We start from the raw sequence: 11,247 nt of genomic DNA on the forward strand, positions 1-11,247 counted from the left end.
TCTTGGTGTGGAGGATAGAACTGAAGCCATCATAGAACTCAAAAAGGTTCTTTCTAAAAGAAACCTTATGCTTAACCTAGAGGAGAAATGCCATAGCATGCAGGTGGGCATTGAAAAATTCACGGAGAAGTTTCAAATTTTGAGGGATAAAGGCCTTCCAAGTCCTATGGTTGTTGGCTAGTTGAATTGTTTATTGATTAAACATTCAAGAACCACATTAATTGTCAACCTGGGAAAGTCTTTTTATTGCAAAGGCTACCGCGTACTGTATGTACTTACTCTTAAAAGCATTAAAAAGCTGTAGTATACGTAATCCTTACGTTAAGTTATCACTGTACTGATAAAATGAAAGTAATTAATTAAGATTACAAATCTAAAAAGCGAAATGATGGATGCTCTGTTGGCAGAGGATCAGGACCCTATCCTCCAGGTGAGGACGTTCAGCACCTGCCCCTGTAACCAGATTGCTAACACACACTGCACTCTAATTCACCGGTGAAATATCCTTGCACAACTTCAAGCAATGAATGAAACAGAGTACTAGCAAAGCGGAAATACCAGAGGTAATGCTACAGAATCCAAACAGAGTACCAGCGGAAAGAAACTATCACACACTTACACACTTTAACAGAAAAGTAAATGGGTGAATCTTGTGAGGAAGGTGGGCCCAGTCCCTCTCACAAGATTCCCCGGAACACGGAGAGTTGATTAAGTGCTCAGAACAATTTTATATTCATCTGCCAAAAATTCAAGTACAATAAAGTTCAGACTTGCTGATGTCTTCTCAAAATCTCTCTTACAGATTACACATTCCAACCCCCCTTCTAATGTAGATGTCTCCTCTTTATAGAGGAGACATCTATTACAATAGATGTTTACAGTTCATTCAGTTAACCCATTCTATCAAAAATAAGAATTACAGACCGCTGTTACAACAGTATAACAACATATTCTTTCTTAGGTTCTGGCTGTTACACAGCTGGTAACTGTCTTCGACCGTCTTCTCGGGATCTTCACATTCCTTCGCCGTTTCCCCATGCTGTTCCTGATTTAAGCAATGGTAACTGTGTTCTACCTGCTTTAGATAGCTGCGGATCGTGCCGCATCAGCGTTCTTCAGATAGTAGCCGGTTGTTATTTCCAGCTGTTACAAAATAGCCTGCTTTAGATGGTTGCTGTTGCTGACTGTAGCAACTGCGTAGTTGCTGCTTCTGGTGTTGCAGCAACTGTGTAGTTGCTGTTTCTGGTGTTGCACCAACTGCGTAGTTGCTATTTCTGGTGTCACAACAACTATAAATTATAATTCCTGCAGGCTTAAGACAATTACTTGACAATTTAATCAGCTTTTCCAAGATAAATATAAAGATACTCACGAATATGCAATGAACAATTAAACATATAGATATGCGGAAAGTTACTTCATACCTTGGGTGATTAAGTCATCATGTACTCAAAGCTTACAACTTATGACTGAAAAGGATAACATTAAGGAAAAAATATGAGGTCAAAATAGGTCAATTCTGAGTCCTAACATCCCCCCCAACTGAAGATATTGCATGTCCCCATGCAATGCCTACTCTGAGTCTGAGTCGGAGTACTGGGATGAACAATGTAGATTACTGAGACAATAGTTATAGGCAGTGGCATCAAATTTGTTTCTGAATCCACAGGCAGTCTGTATTTGCCTCCATGCTGCTGCTTCTTCCCTGCTGGACAATCCAAATTGTCCTTTATATTGTTCACCAGACAGCCATAAAAGTGGAAATCTAAATCTGTAACCCATCCAATTTTCAGCACAGTGCTGCATGCAATTAACATACTGAGGAACCCTTGAGAGTGCCACCTGCAAATTAGGTGGATTATAAGGGTGATATTCTTGCCTCTCCTTGGGGCAGTTTTCCAAAAACAGTTTGTTTTCCTTGACAACCAAGGATGCCTTAGTCTTTACATAATTCTGACAGTCTTTCAGGACCATTGCTTGCAATTGCTTAACATGGTCCTTCATTTCAGGATCACTTACCATTCTCAGGTGTTGTGCAATAAAGGTGGCTGCGTTCTGCGGTTCAGCTCTAATCCACAGAAGACAATTCTGTTCATTATGCTGAGCTGAAGCAAAGGCGTTCTGCCATGTAAGTTGATTAGCTCAGAAGGAGATAAAGGCTCTCAGCTGTATGTCGCCGACTACAGGTATCATATTCATATTTCTCTCTTCGGACATGGCTTCATTATGGAGATAGAGCTCGCATAACAAATGCTGATCATTTTTAGGTGCCTCTGCAAAGGTTTGCATGAACTGCTCTGACGTAACTACCTGATGAGGTCTACCTTCTTTGACAGCCTTTATCTGCAAAAATGTGAGTCTTTCCCTTAGAAATGTTGCATAATTAAAAGAAGGTTGCCTTGTGGCAAGTAGTCTTTGAAACAATTCAAACATCTGGGTTAATCTGGCTTTTAGTTCTTTGATCTCCTTGTACTGGGCTCTGCACTGTTCCAGTGCTTCCCAGTTCTTGTATGCGTGACTAAACCAGATCCCTTTTTGCTGCTCGAATGCCTTGCCTTGCGACTGCTCATATTCCCTCCACCACTGTCCCTTCAATGTTTCAAAGCTATATGTTTCTGTGCATACATCAGTAACGGAGGGAAGCTCTGTCTGTGTAAAGGCATCCACAAGGATAACCTGCTCTGTAGGAATAGTCTGGGATGATCCAACATCTTTTTCTTCATTTCTGGCTAATGTCTCTTCTTCCTGTTGTACTGATTCATTTTGTTCCATGGTGATTTGGGTGGGCCGGGGTGAGTCTGTGCCTTTTTCATCATTTCCTTATTCTTCTTCTTTTTCCTTATTTTCTTCTTCTTTTTCTTTTTCCGCTTCCTGATTTTCTTCTTCTTTTTCTGCTTCCTGATTTTCTTCTTCTTTTTCTACTTCCTTGGCAATTTGAATAGAGCTGGGTAAGTCCGATTTTTCTTCATTTCCTCCTGAAACTATTTCTTTTTCCTCCATAACAGTTTGGGTAGGCCGGGGTGAGTCTATACCTTTTTCCTGATTTTCCTCTATTTCTTTCTCCTGTTCCATAACACTTTGAGTGGGCCACGATGAGTCTGTGTTTTCTTCTGCATTTCCTGATTCTTGTGCAACTACTTCTTCCATAGTAATTTGGGTAGGCCGGGGTGAATCTGTATTCTCCTCCTTCTCATTCCTTATTTCTTCCTGCATAATTTCTGGGGAACTCGCTGGTTCTTGTGTGTCAGCAAGCTCTTCTGCTTGTTCTTGCGCGATCTCTGGAGAACTTACTGGTTCTTGTGTGTTAGTAAGATCTTCAGTTCGGACTTGTGCAGTTTCTGGGGAACTTACTGGTTCTTGTGTGTCAGTAAGCTCTTCAGTTTGGTCTTGTGCAGTTTCTGGGGAACTTACTGGTTCTTGTGTGTCAGTAAGCTCTTCAGTTTGGTCTTGTGCAGTTTCTGGGGAACTTACTGGTTCTTGTGTGTCAGTAAGTTCTTCAGTTTGGTCTTGTGCAGTTTCTGGGGAACTTATTGTTCTTGTGTGTCAGTAAGTCCTTCAATTTGTTCCTGCATCTTCTCTGAAGAGCCTGTTGGTTCTTGTGTGACAACAGGTTCTTCTGTCTGCACTTCTTCTGGAGTACCTGTTGGTTCTTGTGTGACAACAGGTTCTTTTATTTCAGCAGAGGATTGCTGCATTTCCGTCTGTGTAATAGCAGGCTCTTTCATTTCATCAACAACATCAGATGCTTCCTTCATTGGCTCTGCCACTACCTTATATCCTGCCTGAGTGTATATTTCACCACAATTGGTACACACATATTCATTATCCTTACTTTTCTCTGTTGCAGACGCTACTCGTGCTAAAACATGCAGGCTGAATTCATTCTGATATGCTTCCTTAACCCTTATTATTTTCTCCTGATAGTCCTGAATCTGAGATTTCAAGAATTCAACTTCTTCCTGTAGGGCCGGTATGGTAGGCTGGTCCTGAGGAGCAGTAGATTCCAATGGGGGCAGAGGTTGTGTTTCATCATTTTGATCAGTATTCCCCACAGGTGGTTCTTGTGTGTCACCTGGGGTAGTGGCTGTTTCTTGTGTTGCAGCCACTTGGTCACTATTATCTTGGGTGTCAGCAGCTGGTTCTTGTGTGTCAACTGCCTTAAAGTATGATGTCACGAAGCTATGAACGCTCTGCATCTCAGCTTCCAAGGGTGAGGGAGAGGAGTTTTGAGGACTGGTGGGAGTGCGGATCCTTATAGTGATGGGCGGTGAACTGGGGGAATTGGGAGATTTAGCTGCTACTGATGACCGAGTTCTTCGCTTTGGTAGAGAAGTAGGGAATTCAGGCGTTTTCCTCTTTAGGCTAGCTTTCTTTAGGATGGGGACAGTAGCCGGAGTGGCAGGTGCCTTAGCTGAAACCCTGGTTCTCCTTCTTTTCGATGGGGTTTTCTTTTCCTACTGCGCTTTTTGTTTAAACAGGGTAATGGGGATATTGTCATCGGAGTCATCAGTAGAAATACCCAGTATGGGAATGGAAGGATTTATTCCTTTGGGAGATGGGGTTATTTTTGTGGAATTCTCAGCAACTTGCGGGGGTGTTTGCTGGATTTGTTCAGGCATGTCCTCTGTTTGCTGAGGAAGTCCTTCATCTTGCTGAGGTGTGTCCTCAGCTTGGTGAAGGATTTCCTCTTCTTGATGAGGAATTTCATGCTCCGGCTGTGGAATTTCTGCCTCCTGATGGGGATTAATGGGGGGTGGAGGGTTATTTAGAGTGAGGGCTCTGTTAATCAGCAATTGGGCTAAGCGGTGGTGTTTTAAGGAAACTAGTGGATGCTTCGCTTTCACAGCATAACGTGACATATTTTGGAGACAACCCAATAGATAATATGGCATGTTTATTAACTGACCATTTCTCAAATGATTTAACAGGACGAAATCGTGCTGGTAAATTACCTGGTAGCGGCCTTCGCACGTCAGATATTGCTTGACAAATTCAGCGACTTTCGGCCACGGTTGAGGTAACGACCGAAGTGCTACGCCTCTGCCTTTGGGCTCTACCTGCTCGCCTGGTCGGAGAAAATCCTGCTGCGCATTAAGAATCAGGTGCTTTCTGCTGAACCACTGTGTGCCATTAGCTGGTAGCCCGGTAACTTCGGCTATGATTTCCTCCGTGACTAGAACTTGAATTCCCTGGACGACAGAGAATCCTTCTGTTAAATTGCATGCGAATTTGAGGACTTGATGCTCGTCAAAGTCCGGAAGTCTCCTGAAGTACTCTATCCATCCCACTTGCAAGAAAATTTGATAAATCTCTGGAAAGAGTTCAAGGACTGCTGTCAAGCCAGGCTCATGTGTAATGAGGGTTCCTCCCATAGCTGTTGTTTCAGTAACTTTCAGAGTTCAGAGCCAAGCTTCCAATTTTAGTTCAGAGTAGAACGTCGCAAATGGTAACATGCTGTGATAGGGTGGCTTTTACATATTACCGGGAGAGTTAAGGGTGGCGGTAGTTGGCGTGGTATGTCATTATGAGAGTTGCTTTGGTAATCCCCCCCCCCTACGTGTCAATGATATGATTGGAAGTACAATGATTTGATAGTCCTATCAACTTCTCCGCATTATCTATTATTTAATGTCCATACATAATCATGTGTACCTTCGTATTTTACCTTTTTTGATTGCTGCGTCAAAAAGTCTTGTCTTGTCTTGTGCTGGATCATAATGATTACTGCGGATCTCCAAGCATGGGAATACCGGTGATTTGTAATGATAATGACGGGAAGTGATAGTAGGATGTTGTAATCATCACAAGAAGTGGTATACTTTATCAAAATTTGTTTCTTGGGGCTGAAGTGGTAAGACTGGCGTTTTCGTACATGAAGGAATCTACTGGGAAAGATATTCCGTGATCGGGAAGTGATGTTGTAGCACCGGGATTGGTGTTGCAGCCACGGAAAATTGCTGATGTGCAACAGGGAATGATGTGAGACGTTTGTAAAAACGGGAATTGTGTTGGGGCAATAGAAGTGGTTTTGCAGCAACAGAGAATGGTGTTGCAGCAACGGGAGTGGTGTTGCAGCAACAGGGATGGTGTTGCAGCAACAGGAAATGGTATTGCAGTAACAGGGAATGGTGTTGCAGCAACAGAAGTGGTGTTGCAGCAACAGGAAATGGTGTTGCAGCAACAGGGAAATGGTGTTGCAGCAACAGGAGTTCCGAGTCCGCAAAGTAGTTCTTTTGAAACTTTTGTTCCCAGCTACTTCCCAGGCTAAAATCTGCAAAATACTGAAATATAATATCACAATCCTTGGCAGGATTTATTAGTTTCTTAAAAAAAAAGAATATCTAACCTAAGAAAACATTACATAAATAATAGAAAGTCAAGTGCTTTGAGGGACAACAAATTCCCCAGGAAAAGAATACTGTTTTATTGCCATGCAAGTGGCTTTAAAATCCTCCTTGGAAACCGGCCGCTGATATAACCGAAGGCGGTAGCCATTCACTAATAGTGGTGTTCTTCTTCCATCAATTGTTAAAAGTCTGACTGTTCCATTTGGAAAAACAACATCCACTTCATACGGCCCTAACCATCTTGTTCTTAGCTTCCCTTGAAAATTCTCAAAACGGGAATCATAAAGTAAAGCCTAGTTACCTTTCTGGAACTGCTTTTGCTTGATGGTTCTGTCATGCCATTTGCTTCTTTGTTGTTGTATCATAGTTGTTTGATGGATGGCATCCAGTCTTTTCTCATCCAATTCCTGAAGCTGCTGCAACCTGGCTGTCTGTGCATTAATTAAGTCAAGGTTAACAGCCAAAGCAGTTCTTAAGGTTTTAATCTCAAACTCTACAGGAAAAATAGCATTCTTTCCAAAGACTAATTCATAGGGTGAAAAGCCTATTGTATTCCTCCAAGTGGTTCTATAGGCCCATAGAGCCTTGGGCAACCTCTGAAACCAGTCCCTTCTATTCTCCTTTATCGTTTTTGTTAAGATGGCCTCTATGACCTTGTTGGTACTTTCCACCTGCCCATTTGCTTGGGGGTGGTATGGTGTGGTAATTTTATGCTTGATATGATATTTTTGGAGCGTATCTTTGAAGCCATGAGAATTGAAAGGAGGTCCTCCATCAGTGACTAATTCTCTGGGTAGTCCAAATCTAACAAAGATTTCTTCAAATAAGAATGTTAATACCGCTTCTTCATTAGCTTTAATGAGTGCTTTGGCCTCTACCCATTTGGTCATGTAATCCGTGCATACTAAAATATAGACTCTTTGATTAGATGGAGGATTAATGGGACCTATGAAATCTAATGCCCATTTCTCAAAAGGTTCAAGAGTTACCTGGGGATTAAGTGGCATTTCATCCCTATGGTTAGGCTAGCCCATTCTTTGACAGCTGTCACAAGCCTTCACATATTTTCTAGCATATTTAAAAAGTGATGGCCAGTAATAACCCATTCTAAGTACCTTGTGTGCTGTTCTTTTGTCTGCAAAATGTCCTCCACAAGGGCCATCGTGACAAGCTTTCAGTATATCATAAATCTCGTCTTCCCCAATGCATCTCCGGATTTCTTGATCTATTCTTGTGTGGCACAGACACCCGCTTATCCAGCTGTACCTAGCACTTTGCTGGATGATCTTTCTTCTTTCTCTGTGTGATAGGTGTGATGGTAATTTTCCTGCAACTAGATAATTGGCAATGTCTGCATACCAAGGTGAGTGAGCAGATACTGCAAATAAATACTCATCAGGAAAAGAATCATCTACTGGAGCATTTTCATCAGTTTTTAAACGAGAAAGGAAATCAGCAACTACATTTTCTTTACCTGGCCTATCTACAATTGTGATGTCAAATTCCCGCAACAGTAATAACCATCTGGTGACTCGGGCATTTGTAACTGATTTATTCATTAAATACTTAATGGTTGAGTGATCAGTATGCACAAAGGTAGTGTAGCCAGTAATATAATGTCTAAATTTGTTGATAGCATAAATAACTGCTAGAAATTCCTTCTCCGTAACTGTGTAATTTAGCTCAGCTGGTGTCATGTTCTTGCTGATAAAATAGATGGCATAGGGGAGACTGTTTTCTTCCTGACCCAGGACAGCTCCAGTTGCCGTGTCTGAGGCATCAGAGGAGATATGAAAGGGTAATGCCCAATCAGGTCCTCTCAAAATGGGAGCTGCGGAAAACTGATGTTTAAGTTTATTGAATGCATTTTCACAATCATCAGTCCACTTAAATTCAGCATTTTTCGTTAACAACACAAATAGAGGATAAGCTATTTTGGAAAAATCCTTAATGAATCTTCTGTAATATCCGGCATGTCCTAGAAAGCTTCTTACATCAGTTTGTGTTTTGGGGATAGGGAGGTTCTGAATTACCTGTATTTTAGCTGGATCGAATTGAATACCTAAAAATGAAACAAAGTGACCCAATACAATACCTTGATTCATCATCATATGGCACTTTTCAGTGCTTAAAGCAAGGTGTGCTTCTATACACCGCTTAAGTACTTTTTCAAGATTTTGCAGTGCATCCTTAAAGGTCACTCCATAGGGAGTAAAGTCATCCATAAATATTTCCAATGAATCATTTAACATATCAGAAAAGATCCCTATTACCACTCTTTGAAATGTTGTTGGAGCGTTACACAGCCCAAATGGAAGTACTCTGTAAGCAAAGGTCCCCCATGGGCTAGTAAATGTGGTTTTGTCCTGGTCCTGGGGTGCAATCTTAATCTGATTATATCCACTAAACCCATCCAAGAATGAAAAAAATTTCTTACCTGCTAAATTATCCAATACCTGATCAATAAATGGTAAAGGGAAATGGTCTTTTTGGGTGGCTTTATTTAATGCTCTGTAATCCACACATACTCTCCATTTCCCATTTTTCTTGGGTACAATTACAAGTGGGGAGACCCACTCACTATCAGATATGCGGTATATAAATCTTGCATTCAAGAGTTTTTGAAGTTCCTCCTTCACAATTTCTCTAAGGTTGGGGTTCATTCTTCGCTGGGGTTGGCAGACTGGCCGGGATCCCTCCTTAATATAAATACGGTGAGTGCATAGTTCAGGGGAGATCCCTTTCATGTCTGTGTAGTCCCATGCAAATGCCTCTTTATTTTCTTGGAGTAACTTTATTAATTTCTGTTTTTCATTATCAGTCAAATCAGGATTTATATTTAATGTTTTGCCAGGTTCAATTTCAATTGTTGTACTTTTGGAAGGGCTATCTACTGCTATCTGAAATAAGTTTTCATCTTTCATATTATGCTGGGATTCAGATTCTAAGATTCTTGTGAAGTGATTATATGTTTTAGGGCTGACCGAAGAGGGTTCAGAAATGAAGCTGCTGATTAATTCATCTTCGGTGGAGTCCTTAAAAGTCAAAGCTTGTCCAATAGTTAATATAGGTTGGGTCTCTTCATCCTCATAGTCTACCCATACATAATTGTCATTATTAATCATGGGTGTAGCATGAGGATAAAGGGTAAGCTGTTTAGTTTCCTGTCCATTAGAGATGGTCATTGATCCTGATCTACAGCTGATGAAAGCATCTGCTGTAGCCAGCCAAGGTCTCCCTAGAATCAACGGATGACCCCCCAACTTTGTTTTAGTTTGTAACACCACAAAGTCAACCGGGTAATTCCATGATTCTACAGAGATTATAAGATCTTCAATGACCCCCTCAGGTTTAATCGTAGAATGGTCAACCAACTCTAAGATAGTTGGAGTTTCCCTGATAAAGTTTTTTAACTGGAGTAATTGTGTTGTTTCGAGTGTCATAATATTTATTGCAGCTCCTAAATCTACTAGGACTTTAGAGATAAAGGTTTTTCCAACCTGGACTGTTACTGTAGGGTGACCAGGGTCACCATACTTCACATGATAATCTTTTTCGGTCATTAAAGCAGTTAATTCTCCCATCACATGAACTGTGAGGGGATCCTTAGCCTTCCTTCCAGGCTTTTTTATACAAATGTCTCTAATAGTTCTAGCGTAAATAGGAACATACCTTAATGCTTGCAATAATGGGATTTTAACATACAAGTTCTGTAGCTCTCCTAAAAGGTTAAAGGTAGGTTGCTCAGGTGTCTTAGTGAGAGCCAGCCGTTCAGGGAATGGCGGATCTATTGTTTGATCATTATTATTAGGTGCTGATTCTGCTGTTTCAGCATTATTGTTAGCTGGTTTCTCTTTTCTAACTTCTTCTTTGTCAGAGTCAGTAATATCATCTATAATGGGTTCAACAATTCTCCCTGAGCGAAGATGAATATCATTACATTGCAGGGGAGAGACAGGCTGATTTTGAATGTCAATGACTTGCAGGGCTTTATTATTATTTGGATTGGGGTTAGGTTTCACAGGCAGCTGTGGTCTCATTGCCTGGTTATTTGGAGGAGTATTGGATGGTAAGGAAAGAGACTGTTGTTGTTGAGGAAATGGTATCTGTTGGGCTGCCCAGTTTGGATTCCATTGATTAAAATACGGTTGCTAGGGAGCCCAAGGATTCCATATAGTAGGATCAGGAAAAGGAAGATTTGGTTGCTGCATAAGTGGAAAATTCATTGTATTAAAGGGTGGGTACTGCATTTGGTTCATGGGTGGGTAGTTTGTTTGAAAAGGAGAGTTATTATTCCAACGATTGAATGCTGTGTTAGAGCTCATACCTTGTCTTTGTGGCCATTGCCTCCTCTGTGTCATCAGGTACACTGCTTCAACCTCTTCTTCGGTTGACTGCAGTGCTGCTTTGATTCCAGGCAGAGAGGGGCATTGCTGTGTTTCATGGTCCTTCTCGCAGATTGTGCAGATAGGTATCTTATCCAGTGGGCATTCTCTGAGTGGATGTTTTTCTCTGCATTTGGAACAGAAAATAGCTAGAGCAGCTTCTGCTTCCGCCTGTTTCTTCTTAACCTGCAGAGCATCAATTTGTGAAGCAAAAGAACTTAACATCTCATTTTTAAATTCTTCCAATAAGTTACCTATTTCATCTCTTGTTGCTCCTCCACTGGCTGACTTCTGAACTCTTGAATACACATTATCTCTGCTTTTTTATCTGCCTGCTTCTCCCCTTGAACATCTCATGCAGAGATTAATAATTTGATCAAAGGGTTCTTTGGAAATGTCCCCTTTTCCAAGCATGTTCAACATGTCCAGGCAGTCATCTCTTACCCCTTCAGCAATATGGTTTTCAAAATATATTTACTCATTTATATGATATCGCTGATCAGATTATGACAGAT

Source organism: Pinus tabuliformis, chromosome 8 (genome assembly GCF_031772625.1).
Source record: "Pinus tabuliformis cultivar Carrire ecotype Pingquan chromosome 8, CPIR1, whole genome shotgun sequence".
Taxonomy (NCBI): domain Eukaryota; kingdom Viridiplantae; phylum Streptophyta; class Pinopsida; order Pinales; family Pinaceae; genus Pinus; species Pinus tabuliformis.